We start from the raw sequence: 21,128 nt of genomic DNA, 5'->3' as shown, positions 1-21,128 counted from the left end.
TTTAAAAAGTAAGACTATTTTCAAAGTTCACTTTTAGTGATTTCACCCATGTGGTTTTCAGGGCAATAATAAAGATTAGACGTCAATGCTTTACTTTCAAGGACTCCTTTTGGGAGAGGAAAAAAAAACCAACCCTTCCAGTTTAATCTAGAGTCCAATTTCCCAGCAAGCTGCAGGCCGCAATCAGCTCCGATTGTCCTTACTTTCGCTTTCGGTTTCACACTGGTGCCTTAGCTTCTGGTTCAGGGTGAGGCGGGTACCTAAAGCAAGGGTTATTTTACCGCACAGGTGTGAGAACAGCCTGTGTTTAAGAACCAGCCACAAAGTCCTGGGCAGATCGAGATTAAATCCACCGGCAGCTACGCCAGACACTTCACTGGAGCTGCCATCCAAACGGGGCACACAGCCCCATCTCTCTGCCCGAGGCAGCGATGGTTGTATTAGCGTGTGCGTGCGGATGAGCGTGAAACGGAGGGAAATCTCCGCCTTACGGTCTGGAGGAAAGGCAGGATAGGAATCACACCAGCCAAGGAAAACTCGCATCCCGGAGAACAAATACCCGCGTGTCTCCCCGGAGGGAGGGGCTCCGCGTAACGGGGCTGGGAACCCCCACCCCAGCCCTTAAAGCTACAGTAAGGAAAAGGAGGGACGGAAGGGGAACCGGTTCACACGTTCCTAGCCAAGCAGCTCTTGCATCCACGCGCAAGATCCCCTTAGCTAGGAACGTGTGAACCGCTCCCCCTCCGCCCCTCCTGCTCCTGCTGCAGCTTTAAGGGCTGGAGGGAGGGGGGTCCCAGCCCCGTTATGCGGAGTCTCCCCCCCGGGGGGGGGGACAGAAGGCGAGGGCGAGCGGAGGCGCGCCCCCGCGGCAGACCCGGGAGCGGCGGAGGCGGAGCGCGCGCGCGCGGCAGCTGTAACCCGAGCGCAGCCGGACTGGCGCGCCACTCGAGCCGAAGCAAGCCGGCTGGCCAGGCGCAGGATCGGAGGGAGGAGCTGGCCGGAGGGTCAGCGCCCGCCTCCCCGTCCCGAGCACCGCCGCCCTCGGCAGAAGCCGCCCCGGAGCGCCGCCGCCGCTGCTGCTGCTGCTGCTGCTACAGCTCCGTCCAGCCCGGTTCCGCAGCCGCCGTGCCCGGGGAAGTTCGCCGTCGGCGCAGAGCCCCGAGGAAGGGGCGCTGGCCGGCGGGAGGCGAGAGTCCGGCTTGCAAGGTCCGGCGGCGCGGCCGCTTCCTCGCTCGGCTCGGTGAGTTTTGTCCTGGCGAAGCGGTAAGGAGAAACTTCGGAGGTCGCCCTGCCTCCCCTCCCCTCCTCCCTTCTTTTTCTTTTTTCTCTTTCCCTCCTTCCCTGCCCCTCTCCTTTCCCTCCTTCCTTCCTCCCTTCCTCCTCCTTCTTTTTCCTTTCCTTCCTTCCTTCCTTCCTTCCTTCCTTCCTCCTTTTCCTTGCATCTGCTCTTTCCCCCTTCCTCCTTCCCCCCTTTGGCCAATCCCTCCTTCGCTCCCTTTCCTGCCTCCCTTCCCTCTCCAGTTCCTGCAGTCTTCCCCTTCTGGACCTCCCCCCCCCCCTTTTTCCATGCCTCTCGTCCCCTTTTCCCTTTGGATACCATTTAGCCATCCAGCCTTTCCCTCTCCAGAGAGGGGGGGGGGGCAAGAGAAATCTCTGCTTTGCATTCAGATCCGATTTAAGGTTAACTCCGAAACCAGAGCTGTAAATTCAGTGGGGCTCTCTCCGTAGGCGTGGAATTGGGGAGCTATTGCAAAAGGCTGCTGAAGCTTTCACGGGTGCAGAAGGGAGTCCAGGGCGCGTTTTCTGAATGGGACAGTCCGAAGTATAATTCCTTTACATCTTTACTCCCTACAGCCCAAAGAGCGTGAAAGCGCCCAATTTCATCTCTGCAGAAGAGGCGGCTTATTAATCTTCCTTTTTTCTCTCTCCCTCCCTCCCTCCCCACCTCCATTTAATGAAAAACCTTGGACTTCCACCCTCTGCATACTTTTCTGCTAACTCTTGTTGAGTTTCCCAGCACTAAGTTCTGAGTAAGCCTGTATAGGATATGGGGGGGGGAGAAGGGGGGGAAGCTACTGTTGATAGTAGAAGTTGAATCTTGATTGATTTATTTTTTTTTTTAATTTTTTGAGCAACAGAAAAGATTCTTTCTCTGACTCACAGATCTGCAGTTCAGAGTTTGTGTGGGTTTTCTGTGCTTTTAATCCTCTGCTCTGGTGCACATTCCCCCCCCCACACACACACCGGTTGGCATGTCAGGTTGACGTGACCAGCAGCACTGTCTGCCTGCCCGCCTGCTTGCCTGTTGGAGGAGGAGAAATTGTGAGCTTCAGGAATGTTTATAAATCAGAAAAAGCTACAGTTTGGGAAATGCCCTGTAGAATTATGCTTGGGTGGCATCGAAGCTGCCATTACAACTTGGAAGAAGAGCAAGGAAAATAATTGCATTCCGGACCCCCCCCCCCAAAAAAATATATGTGTTTGAGTTATGAAATCTGCCTTGTGTGTTTTGGGGGGGGTTGAGTTGTGCCTAGGTGGCGTCGGGACCAATTAAAAATTAAAAGCAGGCTGAACTGCGAAAATGCAAGAGGAAAAACTATAGGGGCCTTGATTTCCAAACAGAAAATAATGGTATATTATAATCCAGATTATAAAAGTATATTTTGCAGATGGGAAAACAAGCACGTGTGATTTCCCAAAAGGAATTTTCCCCCTGCTTCCGGATGATTGATGCGGGTTACTGTTGGTTACAAGGAAAAAATGTTCATTAAAAAAAAGTTTTTGTGGTGTCGGATAGTTTTGTAATCGGCGGTTATCATATTTCTCTTTATGTTCTTGTTTTGCTGGGGGAAAATCAGTGAAAAACAAGTCCTTAAGAGCCAAACTGGCTAGTTAACTGTGTAACTGTTCCTTGTTATTATTATTTTTTTGAATGGTTGACCTAGAATTTTTTAAAAAAATAAAAATATACAGTGGAGGGAGGGGTTGGAAAATGTCCTTGACCCTGATGAATCTGATCACATCATATTGACTTGCATATATGTATCTAGACTGGCAAAGCGGGAGATCTTTTTGAAATTGAGAATTATTTCAGACTTTCTTTAGAGCCAAAGAAAGAATTAGCCCAACAATAGAATATAGCCTGTGGTTATGTGGAGATGCAGATTTTCCACTGCTTTGTAAGTAGGAATATGTGTTTTTTTTTTTTGTTTTTTTTTATACTATAAGATTGCAAATGAATTTTACAGCTGTTAACATCTGAATGGGACTTATAATGTAGATGAGCATTTTTGATTCCTGATGTTGCTTCTGATGCATCGTGATCATTTAAGGATGGAAAGTGGATCTGCACTTAGACTTTATTCTATTAAAATATTTCTCACAATTGCTGTCTGTAACGACCCTCCTGTTCCTGAGTTTGAACTTGCCTAAAGTGAATGTAAATGCTCCTTTTTATTGGGCTTCTATAGAGGCCAGCTTCCCCCCCCCCAGCATTGTTGAAATGCAGTACAGATAGTCCTCAACTTACGAACTCAGTTGAATCCAAAGTTTCTGTAATAATAATAAAAAAAAAGTTGGAAGGGACCTTGGAGGTCATCTACTCCAACCCCCTGCTCAGGCAGGAAACCCTATATCATTTCAGACAAATGGCTGTCCAGTCTCTTCTTACAAACTTCCAGTGTTGGAGCATTCACCGCTTCTGGAGGCAGGTTGTTCCACTGGTTAATTGTTCTAGCTGTCAGGAAGTTTCTCCTTAGTTCTAGGTTGCTTCTCTCCTTGATTAGTTTCCATCCGTTGCTTCTTGTCCCGCCTTCAAGTGCTTTGGAGAATAGCTTGACTCCTTCTTCTTTGGGGCAGCCCCTGAGATATTGGAACACTGCTATCATGTCCCCCCTCGTCCTTCTCTTCATTAAACTAGACATACCCAATTCCAGCAGCCGTTCCTTATATGTTTTAGCCTCCAGTCCCCTGATCATCTTTGTTGCTCTTCTCTGCACTCTTTCTAGAGTCTCAACATCTTTTTTACATCATGGTGACCAAAACTGGAGGCAGGATTCCACGTGTGGCCTTACCAAGGCCTTGTAAAGCGGTATTAACAATTCACGTGTAGTTAAGTGAGACATTTGTTAAGTGAGTTTTACCCCATTTTCTGACGTTTCCTGTCACAATTGTTAAGTGAACCCCAGCCCTTGTTAAGTTAGTGACCCGGTTGTTAAGTGAATCGGGCTTCCCTGTTCACGTTGCTTGTCAAGGACACAAAAAGGCATCAGATGACCCTGGGACCCTGCAACCGTCATAAGTACGAATCAGTTGCCAAGCATCTGAATTATGATCACGTGACCCTGGCGGATGCTGCAAGGGTCGTATGTGTGAAAAATAGCCATAAGTTATTTATTTATTTATTTGTGAGACTTATATACCGCTTTAAGTGCAAGCACTCTCTAAGCGGTGTACACCAGTAAGCAATGTATATATATATTTACATTGCCCCCAACAATCTGGGTCCTCATTTTACCTACCTCGGAAGGATGGAAGGCTGAGTCAACCTTGAGCCGGTGAGATTTGAACCGCTGACCTGCTGAACACAGTCAGCTAAAGTGGCCTGCAGTACTGCACTCTAACTGCTGCACCACCTCGGCTCAATAAGTCCCTTTTTTTTCAGTGTGGTTGCAACTTCAAATGGTTATAAGTCAAGGACTTAGATGTATTCAGAATTATTATGGAAGCATAATAATCTTACCTGAGAGAAGAGCGTTATAGGGGAGAGCTTATATTCACTAGACTTCAAAAATATATTTTATTAATCTTCAACCTGTTTGAAGTATTTCTCTCTATTGCATATTGCAACCGCTGCAAGAGCTGCTTAGTGGAAGGATTTGAGAAGTCATGCTTAAAGGTGTAAAACATTGAATTGTACTTACATATAGATGGCAAATTAGTAGTCTTCTGTTAGGGCTTTTTTGTTGTTGTTGTTGTTATAAACTAAGACAGGGGTAGGCAACTGTGGCTCTTTTATGACTCGTGGACTTCAACTCCCAGAATTCCTGAGCCAGCATGGCTCAGCTTGGAAACCTCTCCCTTTCCCCTCAGCGTGGCTGGCTCAGGAATTCTGGGAGTTGAAGTCCACGAGTCCTAAAAGAGCCAAGGTTGTCTGCCTCTGGCCTAGGCCTAGGCCGCTTTGTGACTCGTGGACTTCAACTCCCAGAATTCCTGAGCCAGCCATACTGAGGGGAAAGGGAGAGGTTTCTAAGCTGAGCCATGTTGGCTCAGGAATTCTGGGAGTTGAAGTCCACGAGTCACAAAGCGGCCTAGGCCTAGGCCAGAGGTAGACAACCTTGGCTCTTTTATGACTCATGGACTTCAACTCCCAGAATTCCTGAGCCAGCCACGCTGAGGGGAAAGGGAGAGGTTTCCAAGCTGAGCCATGCTGGCTCAGGAATTCTGGGAGTTGAAGTCCACGAGTCATAAAAGAGCCAAGGTTGACTACCCCTGAACTAAGAGTATCCTTGACTTCCGCGTGAGACCTTGGTTTGCACATCCTAACAGTGAACATCTTCTAAACCTGAAGATCATTCAGAAAGATTTTGACATGTAGATGCATGCATTCAAGTTAAGATTCTTGCAGCCGCAGTCTCTTCAAAAGAACGTGCAAAATAGAATAATAAGAGTTAGTAGGGACCTTGGAGGTTTTCTAGTCCAACTCCCTGCTCAGGCAGGACATACCATTTCAGACAAATGCCTGTCCAATCTCTTCTTTGAAACTTCCAGTATTGGAGCATTCATAACTTCTGGAGGCAAGTCGTTCCACTGGTTAATTGTTCTAACTGTCAGGAAATGTCTCCTTAGAAGATCAGTGGTTCTCAACCTGTGGGTCGGGACCCCATTTGGGGTCGAACAACCATTTCACAGGGGTTGCCAAACAACGCAGTCCGCCATTTTTTCCCCCTTTTCCTTAGCTGTGCTACTTCCTTTTATTCTATTGGCTTTTGAAAGCCAATAGAATAGACTCTCTTGAATAGAGTCTAATTCTATTGGCTTTCCAAAGCCGATAGGAATTGTCCAGGCTGTCTCTGCCCTGCTGAGCCCGCCAAAAGTCCCATTCTGCAAACGGTGCTGCACCAGTTGAGTAGTCCTCGACTTACGACAGGTTGGGGGTCGCAGCATTAAAAAGGTTGAGAACCACTGCCTTAGATCTAAGATGCTTCTCCCCTTGATTAGTTTCCATCTGTTGCTTCTTGTCCTGCCTTCAGGCGCTTTGGAGAATAGCTTGACTCCCTCTTCTTTGGGGCAACCCCTGAGATATTGGAAGGCTGCTATCATGTCATCCCTAGTCTTTCTCTTCATTAAACTAGACATACCTAATTCCAGCAACCGTTCCTGATATATAGAATAACAGAGTTGGAAGGGACCTTGGAGGTCTTCTAGTCCAACCTCCTGCTCAAGCAGGAGGACCTATATACCATTCCAAACAAATGGCTACACAATCTCTTCTTAAAAACCTCCAGTGATGGAGCATCCACAACTTCTGATGGCAAGCCATTCCATTGATTGATTGTTTTCATTGATGGGAAATTTATCCTTAGTTCCAGGTTGCTTCTCTCCTTGGTTAGTTTCCATCCGTTGCTTCTTGTCCTGCCTTCAGGTGCTTTGGAGAATAGGTTGATCCCCTCGTCTTTGTAGAAGCCCCTCAACTATTGGAAGATGCTATCATGTCACCCCTAGTCCTTCTTTTCATTAGACTAGACATATTGCTAGTCTTGAGTCTTGGATAGTGTGGACTAGGTGGTCCTTGACTTAACCACAATTGAGCCAAAATTTCTGTTACTAAGTGAGACATTTGTTAAGTGAGTTTTGCCCCATTTTGTGACCTTTCCTGCCACAGTTATTAAGTGAATCATTGGAGGTGTTAAGTCAGTAACATGGTTGTTAAGTGAATCTGGCTTCCCCATTGCCCGAATGTCACAAAAACGGATCACAATGACCGTGGGATACCGCAATCGTCATAAATATGAGTCCCTTGCCAAGTGTCTGAATTTTGATCACGTGACCGCTGGGATGCTGCAATGGTCATAAGTGCGAAAAATGGCCATCAATCAAATTTTTTCAGTGCCGTTGTAACTTCAAACGGTTATTAAATGAACCGTTGTAAGTCGAGGACTGTCTATAATTCTTGAACCCAGTGGATAGGATGCCTGCACAACTAATTCATCTCTGTTATTGAGGCCTTCAGCTATCTGTGCCTATTCACTGGATGAGAAAAGTCCCTTGGAATTCAGATTATGGTCCGATTAATGAATATGGAATCAAACTATAAATGGATAAAACTCTTCAGCAGAAGAAGACCTTTGAATTGGAAACTTTAGAAACAACAAACCTAGATGGTTTGTTGTTTCCATGTTTTCTTTGTAGCCCTTAGTTCTGTTCAAAAATGCTGAGCAGGCAGTTGGCTCCTGAAAAGATATTTTTAAAAAGCTCCTTCAAATGTCCTTGTGTGGACTTTTATTTCCAAATTAGATTAGAGTTGAGGTGGTAAATGAATGAAACACCGTTGCTTAGAAGACACAATCTTAAATTGCTCTTGGCCCCCACGCAAACACACAGAAATTTAACCATCTAAAAATCACAGAAAGTGTTTGGAGATTGAGAATATTTTGGGGAGTATTTCACCCTCTTTGAAACAGCTGGAAATGCTCAAAAAAAAAACCTGTTTTGGAAAAGGAAGTTGTCAAGAGGGAGAAGGAGGATTGTAACCACAATTCTCAGTTTGATGCTGCCTCCCATTTAGTGCCATTGTCAAGCTATTTGTTCATTAACTTATCTCTAAGTGCTTGGCTTGGCTTAATCTGTCTCCCATTCTTCCACCTGAAAGAACTTTTCAGGTTTAATAGGATTCTCTCAATCTGCACATGGCCTTTTTCATGCCTAGCCATTGTTTGTGGCTTAAGCATGGCTAGGCAAGCTGTAGCTCAAAAGGCACATTCAGCTTCTGAAAAATCTCGGAACCAATAAAGGAGCATATTTATAGCTCAGAGTTGAAATGAAGGGCCCTTGGTGCTCTCTGAACATGGTGGTTTCCTTGCAGATATTTCATTGGCCAAACTAAGTTAATACCATCAATGCTCTAGATATGTAGAACTGATGATGTTCCCTAGTTGGGTCATGAAACGTCTACAGGAAAACAACCAAGCTCAGAGAGCACCAAGGGCCCCACAGTTCAAATCTCTTGAGAAAACTCTCCTCCCTTCCAGCACTGATGATGTTCCCTAGTTGGGTCATGAAACGTCTGTATAGAAAACCAACACACTAGGACACCTCAACCTTTGAATCCCACTGTTGAAATCAGCAGAAAAGATTTCAATTTGAAGAAGTATTAGGGAGAATTTTGAGGTTTTGATTTGCGATCTCTTACCCTTCAGAGCTTCAAAGTAGATATGTGCTCAGCTGAATGCATCTATTATGAAATTTTAAACCCCTCCACTCACCCCCCCCCCAAGGGCCCAAAATCCATTTCTGGCTAGGTTACCATAGTACCAGACATGAACCTTGTGTCCTTTGGAGGCTGAAATAATTTTTAAAACTACAGCACAGCTAAAACACACACACACACACACACACACACTAATGTTCTTGCTTAAGTCTCCTGGCTTGGTACAGATGGAGAATAAATTTTACCCTTGATTGTGCTTCTCTGCACTTGTACAATACATATATGGTTGAAATCCAGCTGTCAAGATTCCCTTGAGTAGACCTGGATATTACAGATAGCTATAATAATTGACCTGTACTACAGACCTACTTAAACTGGGGACCTTGAGACCTAGAAACAGAGACACAGGTATGTTTTCCTAATCATGTTAGCTTGGAAGGAAGTCCAAAGTCTTCCTTATAAGTAAGCAAATGTAGGCCAGTCCTAAAATACAAGGGGACCTTGACTTACAATAGTTCAGTGACAACAACCGTGTTACCAACTTAACAACTGCAGTGATTCACTTAACAGAATGTGGCAAGAAAAGTCTTAAAACAGAAGTTGAGGCTCTAGAAACAGTACAGAGAAGGACGAGGGGGGACATGATAGCAGTCTTCCAATATCTCAGGGGCTGCCCCAAAGAAGAGGCAGTCAAGCTATTCTCCAAAGTACCTGAAGGCAGGACAAGAAGCAACGGATGGAAACTAACCAAGGAGAGAAGCAACCTAGAACTAAGGAGAAACTTCCTGACAGTTAGAACAATTAACCAGTGGAACAACCTGCCTCCAGAAGCAGTGAATGCTCCAACACTGGAGACTGGAGAGCCATTTGTCCAAAATGGTATAGGGTTTCCTGCCTGAGCCGGGGGTTGGGCTCGATGACCTCGAACACCTAGAGGCAAACAAAGTCATTACTAAAAGCCAACATGGGTTTGTCAAAAATAGATCATGCCAGACAAATCTTATTGCATTCTTTGACCAAGTGACAAAATTAGTGGATCAGAGGAATGCTGTGGACATAATTTACTTGGACTTCAGTAAAGCATTTGATAAAGTAGATCACAACCTACTACTTGATAAGATAGAAAAATGTGGGGTAGACAGAATCACCACCAGATGGATCTGTAGCTGGCTGACTGGCCGTACTCAGCGAGTGGTCCTCAATGGAACTGCATCTATATGGAGGGAAGTGTGTAGTGGGGTGCCCCAGGGCTCTGTTCTGGGCCCAGTGCTCTTCAACATCTTCATCAACGATTTGGACAAAGGGATAGATGGGGAACTCATCAAATTTGCAGACGACATCAAGCTGGCAGGAATAGCCAACACTCCAGAAGACAGGCTTAAGATACAGAAGGATCTGGACAGACTTGAACACTGGGCACTAACTAACAAAATGAAATTCAATGGTGAAAAAAGCAAGGTTCTACATTTAGGTAAGAAAAACCAATGCACAAGTACAGCATAGGTGGCACCAAGCTCAATAATAGTAACTGTGAGAGGGACCTCGGGAGTCCTAGTAGACAGTCACCTAAATATGAGCCAGCAGTGTGCTGCAGCTGCCAAAAAGGCCAACACAGTGCTAGGCTGCATTAACAGAGGGATAGAATCAAGATCACGTGAAGTATTAATACCACTCTTCAATGCCTTGGTAAGGCCACACTTGGAATACTGCATCCAGTTTTGGTCACCACGATGTAAAAAAGATGTTGAGACTCTAGAAAGAGTACAGAGAAGAGCAACAAAGATGATTAGGGGACTGGAGGCTAAAACATATAAGGAACGGTTGCTAGAATTGGGTATGTCTAGTTTAACGAAGAGAAGGACAAGGGGGGACATGATAGCAGTATTCCAATATCTCAGGGGCTGCCATAAAGAAGAGGGAATTAAGCTATTTTCCAAAGCACCTGAAGGCAGGACAAGAAGCAACGGGTGGAAACTAATCAAGGAGAGAAGCAACCTAGAACTAAGGAGAAACTTCCTGACAGTGAGAACAATTAATCAGTGGAACAGCCTGCCTCCAGAAGCAGTAAATGCTCCAACACTGGAAGTTTTTAAGAAGAGACTGGACAGCCATTTGTCCGAAATGGTATAGGGTTTCCTGCCTGAGCAGGGGGTTGGACTAGATGACCTCCAAGATCCCTTCCAACTTTACTACTATTACCACTATTACCTCCAAGGTCCTTTCCAACTATTATTATTATTATTATTATCATCATCATCATCATCATCATCATCAGGGCAAAACTCACTTCACAAATTTCTCACTTAGCAAGATAAATTTGTGGAACAATTGTGGTCATAAGGTGAGGACTCTCTGTATACTAAAATTTCTATTTGCTAATCGCCCTTCTCTCGATTAAGTTTGTCGCATCTTTTTTAAAGTTTAAAAAAAATGGCAAAGTGGGACTTAGATTTCCCCTTTACCAATTTGTGGAATTCTCTCTTAGTCATCCCCAAACCAGTCTGGAGTTTGTTCCTTTATGTTAGCCAACTCCTCTCTGTCTAGTCCAGTGGTTCTCAACCTGTGGGTCGGGACCCCATTTGGGGTCGAACGACCATTTCATGGGGGTCGCCAAACAAGGCTGTCCGCCATTTTTTCCCCCTTTTCTTTGGCCACGCCCCTGGCACCCAGTGATGTATAAGTGGTTGGGGGTCACCACAACATGGGGAACTGTATTATGAGGTCACGGCATTAGAAAGGTTGAGAACCACTGGTCTAGTCGGTTTATCTGTTTGCTGGATCTGGAAAAGGACAGATCCTGATGCATTTATGGTGGTGGGAAAGATAACCGGGGCTGATTTGATTTAATTTAATTCCTTAGTTGGATTTTGCCTTCAGAATGGTATCTATGATCTCTTTATTATTGTTCTGATTCCCAATAATTTTCATCTACTGTCTCATCTAAATGCAAGCCAGGTGGTTTTATGGATATTTTCTAGACCAGTGGTGGCGAACCTATGGCACGGGTGCCAGAGGCGGCACTCAGAGCCCTCTCTGTGGGCACATGCGCCGTCGCCCCAGTCCTAGGCCTTCAGCTGGGTTTTATAAAACCTTTTCGCTTTAGGCCTCCGCCGCTGTGGGCAACAAAAAAAAAAAAAGTTCAATCACTCAATTTCAACTTCTCGCAGGAAAAAAAAAGATCTCGCAAAGTTGGAATTGATTGATTGAACTTTTTAGTCCCACCCAGTCTGCCGTTACCACCGCAGCCACGGCCAGCCAATGGGCCACGCCCACCCAATGGGCCACACCCACCCGGCACTCGACAATGCATAAGTGGGCTTTGGTTTGCAGTTTGGGCACCCAGTCTCTAAAAGGTTCACCATCACTGTTCTAGACTGACGTTTTTAAAGCTACACCTAAAACTCTGCTTGGGAGAGCTTTCATAGTGGCGAGATTTAAAAACACAAGCTGTGAATTGAGTTTGGTTCTCAAATTTCAGCTGAACTGCAGGGTTTTTAGCAGCCACCGATTGTTTCAGTTGCTTGCTATGAGGATACAGGAGGTCCTCAACTTATAACTGCTTGTTTAGTGACTGTTTGAAGTTACAGCAGCACTGGAAAAAGTGACTTACAACCGTTTTTCACACTTACGAGCCTTGCAGCATCCCCGTAGTCATGTGATCAAAATTCGGATGCTTGGCAACTGACTCATATTTATGACCGTTACAGTGTCCTGGGGGGGTCACATGACCCCCTTTTGTGACCTTCTGACAAGCAAAGCCAAGTTGGAAGCCAGATTCACTTCACAACCATGTTGCTAACTTAACAACTGCAGAGATTCACTAAATGAACTATTGTAAGCCGAGGATTAACTGTACTGAGGTGTTTCAGCATTTGGATCTAATAAAGCCTTGCCATATTAACATGCTAGAAAATTAGATTATCTTTGTGTCCTCCAGTTACACTACAATTGTCACTGACTGAAGATGGATATTGTGAGTCCATCATTTAAATAGTGACGGAAAAGTTGCACTGTACGCTCATAATTTGAGAGTTTAAACTGCTTGTGTACAGAGAATTCGTTAATAATAAACCCTCAGCCAAAATTCAAAAGGTTTCTTCTTTCACGAATACAGTCTTCTTTGTGGGTTCCTAGTTAGTTTCTCCTGCACTTTATATTTTAAGGTTTATTTAATTATCCTTAAAATAAAGTGGCCTTGCCAAATGGATTCTAACACTGTGCTTCTTTCAGATTTATAAGCTTGTTCGGAAGAATGCATGCCAAGTTTTGCAAGGGGAACAGACTTGAAAAAAAGGGATGGCATTAATCATATTTAGTACACCATTCACATCCTAATAGGTAATGTTATATTTTGCATTTTGCCTGTGCATGTTTTCATGTCACTGAATACATGTTCTCAAATTATGAGCACAACTGAATTCGAAATTGCTAAGCAAGGTGGTTGAGCAGTGATTTTTGCCTCATTTTATGACCTTTCTTGCCACAGTGGTTAAGCCAATCACTGCAGTTGTTAAGTGAGTCACACGGGTTGTTAAGTGAACCTGGATTCCCACTGACTTTGCTTGTCAGAAGATTGCAAAAGGGGACGGCGTGACTCCGGGACACCACGACTGTCATAAATAGAAGTATCTGAATTTTGAGTAAATGACTAGGGAGATGCTGCAGCGGTTGTAAGTGTGAAAAATGGTCCTTAGTCACTTTCTTTCAGTTCCGTTGTACCTTTAAACAGTCACTAAATGAACTGTTGTAGATTGAGGACTATCTGTATATATGAACATGTTTTATTAGCTAACACAACCGCACATGGGATAGCATGTAATTTCTTCTTGGCTGATCTCGGACATTAAGCAGGACCAACTTAATTGATAGGGCATTGACTGAATATTTCTGGGGAATCCTGGTTAAATTGAGAAGTCAGTGAATATTCTAGAACAGGGTTAGGCAACCTTGGCTCTTTTATGACTTGTGGACTTCAACTCCCAGAATTCCAGAGCCAGCCATTTTGAGGGGAAAGGGAGAGTTTCCAAGCTGAGCCATGCTGGCTCAGGAATTCTGGGAGTTGAAGTCCATGAGTCACAAAAGAGCCAAGGTTGCCTACCCCTGCTCTAGAAGAAAACAGAAGCTATTGAAGAAAACCACATGGAAGCATTCACATCAAAGCTGAACTTTAATTAGGATACAGCTCATTATAATATTGGAACTGTTCCGTATAGTGTATTTGTCATCACACAGTTTTGATCTTAATTTTACTCTGATTGGCATTGCAAATGTTGTTAGAGCATTCGAAATAGTAGGTCTTCTTAAAAACAGTTTGGGAGGTAGTGTAAAATTAACACGTGAGGTCATATACAACTTTGGGTGTTGCGAACAAGGGAAAAGTCATTGAGTCAGAAGGCTGGTTGGCAATGCAGTTTCGGTCAATGCAATATTTTCCAGCGTGGAGTATATGGTTATTAAAGGTCAACTGTCTTCATTCATCACAATTTGGCTGGAGTTGATGTAAGCTGTGATTCAAGAATGACTTTGGAATGTACAAGTTGGAAGAAGGAAAATGAATGGGCCATATGATGGAAACCAAATGTTTTTGGCTTGCTAAAAAAGGATGGATAGATATTTCTTTGGGAAATTGACAGTTTCGGTAGTAGACCAGGAACAACTAGGAAAGAAAAAAGTTATTTAAAACTCTTCTTTTTGAGAAGAGATTGGACAATCATTTGTCTTGAATGCTATAGTTTCCTGCTTGAACAGAGGGTTGGACTAGAAGATCTCCAAGGTGTCTTCCAACTCTGTTATTCTGCTAAATTGTTACTGGTGGGAAAGATTTGAGAAGAAGGCAACCCTGTGTTCTTTGGGCAACTATCTTAATTTATTCATATTACCGGTTCTCTTTACTTCCAAACGTGGATTGGCTCAAATGGGTCTTGTGAATACACTCATACTGTTTCCTAATGTCAACTTCTAGAACAGGGGTCTTCAAACTTGGTCCTTTTATGACTTGTGGACTTCAACTCCCAGAATTCCTCAGCCAGGTTGGGAGTTGAAGTCTACAAGTCATAAAAGGGCCAAGTTTGAAGACCCCTGTTCTAGAATGTTCTTTGACTTGTCAATCAACCTACCCCTGAAATTCTCAGGCAGTCTTCCACCCAACTGCTAACTATGTTGGTCCTGCTTCGTTTCTGAGATCAGCCAAGGTCAAACTAGGTGCTGACACTTGTCAAATTATCCCTTTAATTAATAAACCAGCAGTTTATAACTAGCAAATGAGATGAACCCCCCTGTTCTTTCGAAGTCAATGTGTAATACAGAGAGTTCTGTTTTAGCCATTGTATATGTGAAGGTCATTCCATGAATCATATTCCTGTAAGATGGAGCAGTGAAGCTGGTTACATTTCCTTCTGAGGTAAAAGAGTTTCTATGGAAATGTCTGCTGAACTTCAGGAACAGCAGCTTCATAAGCCATAAAAAATAGGCATCAGCTTCCAGGTGTTCATGCAGTTGAAGTTAGTACTGTCATATTTTTTAAAACAATGCCTATTAAAACATCTCTAGAAAGAGTGCAGAGAAGAGCAACAAAGATGATTAAAGAGCTGGAGGCTAAAACATGTGAAGAAAGGTTGCAGGAATTGGGTATGTCTAGTTTAATGAAGAGGAAGACTAAGGGTGACATGATAGCAGTCTTCCAATATTTGAGGGGCTGCCCCAAAGAAGAGGGGGTCAAGCTATTCTCCAAAGTACCGGAAGGTGGGACAAGAACAATGGATGGAAACTAATCAAGGATAGAACCAACCTAGAATTAAGGAGAAATTTTCTGACAGTGAAAACTACCAGTGGCACGGCTTTCCTTCAGAAATTGTGGGTAGCCCATCACTGGAAGTTTTTAAGATGAGATTGGACAACCATTTGTCTGAAATGGTTCAGGGCTTCCTGCTTAAAGAGGAATTGCAGTAGTAGACCTTCAAGGTCTCTTCCGACTCTGCTATTCTATTAGAAATCAGGGTTCAACCTATCTGGGAAGACTGTCTTCTCCTGAATCAAACTCCCTGGAGTCATCACACACTAATGATGATCAAAAATGACAGCCATTTTTGGTCCTGACCCTCCAGAATCCAAAAAACGTGGTTGATTGAGCTGATTGGGCAATGAGAGACTTTTTATCTTAATAGCATAATTGGTGAGTGGAGAAAGAGAAAAACTGAGATGTATCTAGATCCTTCTTTATTGCCCTTGAACAGGGGTAGGCAATCTTGGCTCTTTCATGACTAGTGCACTTCAACTCCCAGAATTCCTGAGCCAGCATGGCTCAGCTTGGAAACTCTCTCTTTCCCCTCAACATGGCTGGCTCAGGAATTCTGGGAGTTGAAGTCCACGAGTCATAAAAGAGCCAAGGTTGCCTACCCCTGCCCTAGGCCTAGGACCTAGGAGATTCTAAGAGCCCAGATGAAAGCACAGTGCTTTCTTTTTCTCCATCCTCTTTTCACTTCATTCTCTGCATCCCCTTTTAAATAACCTTTTTCTTGCGTAGTTTCTCCTGGCCTACTTTTGAAGCTGTCATTCAGCTGGTTAACGTTTGTCTTGGTGTGTTATTATCTTTAAGTTTTCAGCCTGTACATGTAGAATTTTGCAAATGCATTATGCTGATTGGACGGAAACTTCGATTAGTTAGAAAGGTTGAAAGAAGAGAGTTACTTTCCTTGGAATAAGCATATTTAATAGTGGTATAAAATATTTTTAGTGGCTGTTTTTCGGCGTCATGTCTAGACAATGTAGATGCAATGCTAAGTATTAAAACCTATGATTTTTTTTTATTTCTCAATAAGGATGATGGACTGCATTATACAACAAAATTTTCCTTAGTGAAATTCCATTGTGAGTACCTATATACTGGTCAAGAATGAACCTTCAAAAGTGCAATACATGTGCATAAATATGAATATTGTATCTTCCGTTGCTGCGTCTCAGCTTATCTTCCTGTTGCACCCAACAGTCTTTGTTGATTCATAAACCTGGGACAACCAGACACGTTTCTGTAATCTCTGCCTGATTTGTCTACTTTTTCATACTTGGATTGTGGCCACATAGCAAAATGCAGAAGGTGGTTTTAACAATGCACCTTTAATTAAGCTCCTTCCAACTTGGGGATCCATATGCCTTCTCTTAGTAAAGATGTTTGTAATCTGCCTCTTACCTTACAGCAGATGTTGCTTTCTGTGTGCAGGATTTGCTTCCGGGTGCAATTCAAGGTGCTGGTTGTCACCTTTAAAGCCCTTCATGGGTTGGGACCAGGTTACTCTTGCAGGGCACGTCCACCAGACCCACTAAAGACCCACACAAGGAATGTTGTGGGTCCCATCCCCTAAGGAGGTACAACTGTTTTGACCTAGAAGAAGGGCCTTCTCCCTACTGGCTCCCTCCCTTTGGAACATCATCCCTCCAGAAATGAGACTGGACCCCATTTACACACTCTTTCGTAAGGCCCTGAAGACTTGGTTTTGCCAATGGGCCTTGGGAATCCAGAGTGGGATGGAGCCCATTAAATGGCTGGCATGAATGTGTACTGTTGCTGGGTGGGGATGTTTTTTTTCCCTTTTATATTTTGTTTTTATGTCCACTGTCTTGAGTCACCCTGTGCGAATAGACAGTATAAATTTTTTAACTAACTAAATAAAAAGAGTGTAAGAAAATGTGTGTATGTGTGCAGCTGAGTAGACCCCACACCCCTTTGCACCACTCAGGTGACCCTGAGGACACAACTAAACGCCCAAGTAGCCTCAACGACTCTCTAAAACAGGGGTTCCCAACTGGGGGTGCGAGGCAATATTCCAGGGGATGCAAAATCTTGGATTTAGAAGTTTCAAAGTTATAGTGTGTAGGCATAATTAGTTTGTTTGTTTATTTATTTATTAATTTATAAAATTTATATGCCGCCCAATTCCTAGGAACTCAGGGTGGCATACAAAATTAAAACAATAAATATAACAATAAAAATGAGTACATTCACACAGCATGTCCCAATCGTATTCCGCCCCCCCCCCCGGGGACATCAACCCCAGGCCTGCCGGAACAGGAGAGTTTTAATGGCTTTCTTGAAGGCCGGCAAGGTGGGAGTAGTTCGAATCTCGGGGGGAAGTTGATTCCACCACGTCGGAGCCACCACAGAAAAGGCCCTTCCCCGAGGGCCCGCCAGCCGACATTGTCTGGCCGACGGGACCTGAAGGAGGCCCAATCTGTGGGACCTCACCGGTCTCTGGGAACTATGCGGCAGTATGCAGTCCTGTAAGTAACCTGGTCCTAAGCCATGAAGGGCTTTAAAGGTGATAACCAACACCTTGAATTGCGTCCGGAGACCCACAGGAAGCCAGTGCAGCTCACGGAGGATAGGTGACACGTGGGTGTACCTTGGTGCACCCACAATCGCTCTCGCGGCTGCATTCTGAACCAACTGCAGCCTCCGAACGCTCTTCAAGGGTAGCCCCATGTAGAGCGCATTACAGTAATCCAGTCTTGAGGTGACAAGGACATGAGTAACCGTGAGTAGAGCCTCCCAATCCAAATAAGGCCGCAACTGGTGCACCAGGCAAACCTGGGCAAAGGTCCCCCTGGCCACAGCCAATAGATGTTGTTCCAAATTTAACTGTGAGTCCAGGAGGACACCCAAGTTGCGTGCCTGCACTGAGGGAGGTAAATTTACACCCCCCCCCAGGACTAATGATGGGCCATCAGAATGACCCTTGGGGGACAAGACCCAGAGCCACTAGGTCTTGTCAGGGTTGAGTCTAAGCCTGTTCACCCCCATCCAGACCCTCACATCTTCCAGGCACCGGCACATCACGTCGACTGCTTCACTGAAAGGACACAGGGTGGAGATATATAATTGGGTATCATCCGCATACTGATGATACCTCACCCCGTGTCACCGAATGATCTCACCCAGTGGTTTCATGTAGATGTTAAAAAGGAGGGGGGACAGGACCGAGCCCTGAGGCACCCCATAATCGAGGCGCCTAGGGGTCGATCTCTGTCCACCCGCCAACACCGACTGCGACCTGTCAGAGAGGTAGGAGGAGAACCACCGCAATATGGTGCCGCCCACCCCCACCTCTCCGAGACGACGCAGAAGGATACCATGGTCGATGGTATCGAAAGCCGCTGAGAGGTCAAGAAGCACCAAGATAGAGAAATGACCCCTATCCCAGGCTCGCCAGAGGTCATCGGTCAGTGCGACCAAAGCAGTTTCAGTGCTGTAGCCGGGCCTGAAACCAGATTGAAAAGGGTCCAGATAATTCGTTTCATCCAAGGATCGCAAGAGTTGGGACGCCACCACCTTCTCTACAACCTTCCCCACAAAGAGAAGGTTGGAGACAGGACGAAAGTTCTTCAAAACAGCTGGGTCCAGGGAAGGCTTCTTGAGGAGGGGCCTCACCACCGCTTCCTTCAAAGGTTGTGGGAAAGACCCCTCCATCAAGGAGGCGTTGATTATCGCCTGGAGCCAGCCTCGTGTCACCTCCCTACTGGCAAAAACCAGCCAGGAGGGGCACGGGTCCAATAAACAAGTGGTGGCATTCATCGCCCTCACGGCCTTGTCCACTTCATCAGGGGTCACAGGCTCAAACTCGCTCCAGATAACATGGCTAAGACCAGCCCCCGGCATCTCAGCTGGCACGTCCCTGCGGTGGGGGAGTGATGCTCTGAAGTCCAGCCTCAATAGGAAATGATCTGTCCATGACAAGGGAGAGATCTCTATTGCCGTTGTTTCGAACTTTTGTAAGGAATGCGAGATTATATTAGAAGCGTTCTAGGGGTACGGGGTATAAAAAAGGTTGGGAACCCCTGCTCTAAAAGAATGCAAATGACCAGCTGTCTGCAAGGAGTATAAATCCTTCCAGTCCCCACCATCCAGTCAGAGCTGAAGAAGTTTCTTGCAGGAGAAGCAAAACATCTTCAAAGAAAAAACAAGTTCAGTTGCCGCATAAAAAAAGCACTTTTGGGATGGTTCTATTATTATTTTCTTATTGATTGTGCAAAATCCGGATGCTGAAGGTTTGGCCATTTTGTCAAATGAATGAATTTCAATCTTGATGTTTTGAACCTTAACAAAGGCAATGCTGAGCACCCAACAGCCCATCAACCATCCCAAGTACTTAATGCAGGGGTGTCAAACTCAATTTCACTGAGGGCCGCATCAGCATTGCGGTTGCCCTTGGGGGGCTGGGTGGGTGTGGCCAGGGTGGGTGTGGCCTACTGGGTGGGTGTGGATGGAATGGGTGTGGCCTACTGGGTGGGCATGGCCAGCTCTACATCGTTCGTGTCAAGGGTGCCTGTGGGGGCCTGGGCAGGAGTGGGACAGATCTGAGGGTCTCTGGCAGAAGGGGGTGGGACCGGGGCAAGCGCCAAGGCATGGTCCATTTCTTCATTCCTCACAAAGGGGGACACCTCCCTAGCATGCACCCAGGGGGTGGGGCCGACGCGGCAGGGGCTGGTTGCTCGCTATTTCCAGACAACCTTGTGAAGCTAAGACTGAATGCATTTCAGCATAGATGGCCACCACAAAATAGTACATTGGCTCCCGGCCGGCCGGCCTGGGCCAGGGCCAAGGCAGAGGGGGCCATTCCCTCACTGTTTCCAGGATGGCTTCGCAGGCCACATGAAGCCACTTTGTGGGCCTCATCTGGCCCCCCGGGCCTTGTGTTTGACATTGTTAATGCAAACAAAAATTTTCTGATTGTGCAGAGATCTGTGCCTTATGGGAGGTGGGAATCTGAGGTAGGCTTGCTACATGAAAAAACATTCAGATTTGGACAGGTAAAACATTCCAGAATTAAGTTGCAGTTTTTTTCCTTCGGCAGTTTTTTTCCTTAGTGCAATCTGCTATCTCAAACTCGTGTTTTGGCAGAAATCGACAACGGCCTCCTCAGCTTTCATACCGGCATAAAATATTTACTTCAGGGAGTGCGAAGATGGCCGGATTTTATTTTTAGTGCCCACGCTATGAATATTTAATTGAATAGAAATTTCATTATGAGGTTTCCCTCTTTTCAAAGTCACTCCGGTTCTGCTTACGGAAAAGTGATTATGTGCCTTGATTTCAATGAAAACACCTCTGCAATTAATTGTAAAGAATTACTGAATAAGGTTAACATGAAGGAGTAGAAAAATCCTTGCTTGTTTTGAGAAAAAGGAATATTTCCCACTCTATTGGACTGTGGTTAGTTTATTCTGCGTAGGGAAATTGTTCTCTTTATGTTCACATTGGAAATGGCTCGGATCTAACCTTCCACAGAACTCCTGAGCCTTATCTGACTGTTCCCAAGAGAATGCAGCCAGTCTGGCAAGATTCTTGAAAATAGGCATGCAGCAATAATAAAGTAGCTTTACAGTGTCGTTCTGGTTCCTTGACTTTGACGTTGCCTTTCCTCAAAAGTGATTAAAGCAGGAGCAATTTTATCGTGCAATTCCACAACACCTGCATGCCCCTGAAGAAAAGATGCAGCTGCTTTAACAAAGCTGCAGGCAACTTATGTCAGATGTGCTCCCCTGTTTTATGAAGCCTCCGCTCACCTCTAATCCAATGCACTAGGTAGTGTAGGAGAATTTGGTCTGGATTCCCAGGAGGAAGGGGCAAGAGACCGGGAAGTTTAGATAGATGGGCTGGGAGGAAGAGAGTTAAGATGGGCCCTCCCTAGATGTTCTCAGTAGCAAGAAC

At 45.1% G+C, this 21,128-nt stretch overlaps 1 protein-coding gene across 2 annotated transcripts in view; it reads left to right on the top strand.

Annotated features, from left to right (window-relative positions):
* The first annotated feature begins 859 nt into the window (after positions 1–859).
* Positions 860–21,128, top strand: part of RASSF8 (Ras association domain family member 8) — a 90,880-nt gene continuing 70,611 nt past the window's right edge. The window contains exon 1 of one of the 2 annotated variants that reach the window (XM_039357524.1): positions 860–1,263. The gene's annotated coding sequence lies outside the window, so the exon portion shown is untranslated. The remainder of the gene's footprint in view (positions 1,264–21,128) is intronic. The other variant, XM_039357523.1, reaches the window with a different exon arrangement.

This window comes from Crotalus tigris, unplaced genomic scaffold (genome assembly GCF_016545835.1).
Source record: "Crotalus tigris isolate CLP2741 ecotype Arizona unplaced genomic scaffold, ASM1654583v1 scf7180000018925.3142382, whole genome shotgun sequence".
Taxonomy (NCBI): Eukaryota; Metazoa; Chordata; class Lepidosauria; order Squamata; family Viperidae; genus Crotalus; species Crotalus tigris.
Note: the sequence above shows the minus strand (reverse complement) of the source record. Positions and strands in the feature narration are given on the sequence as shown.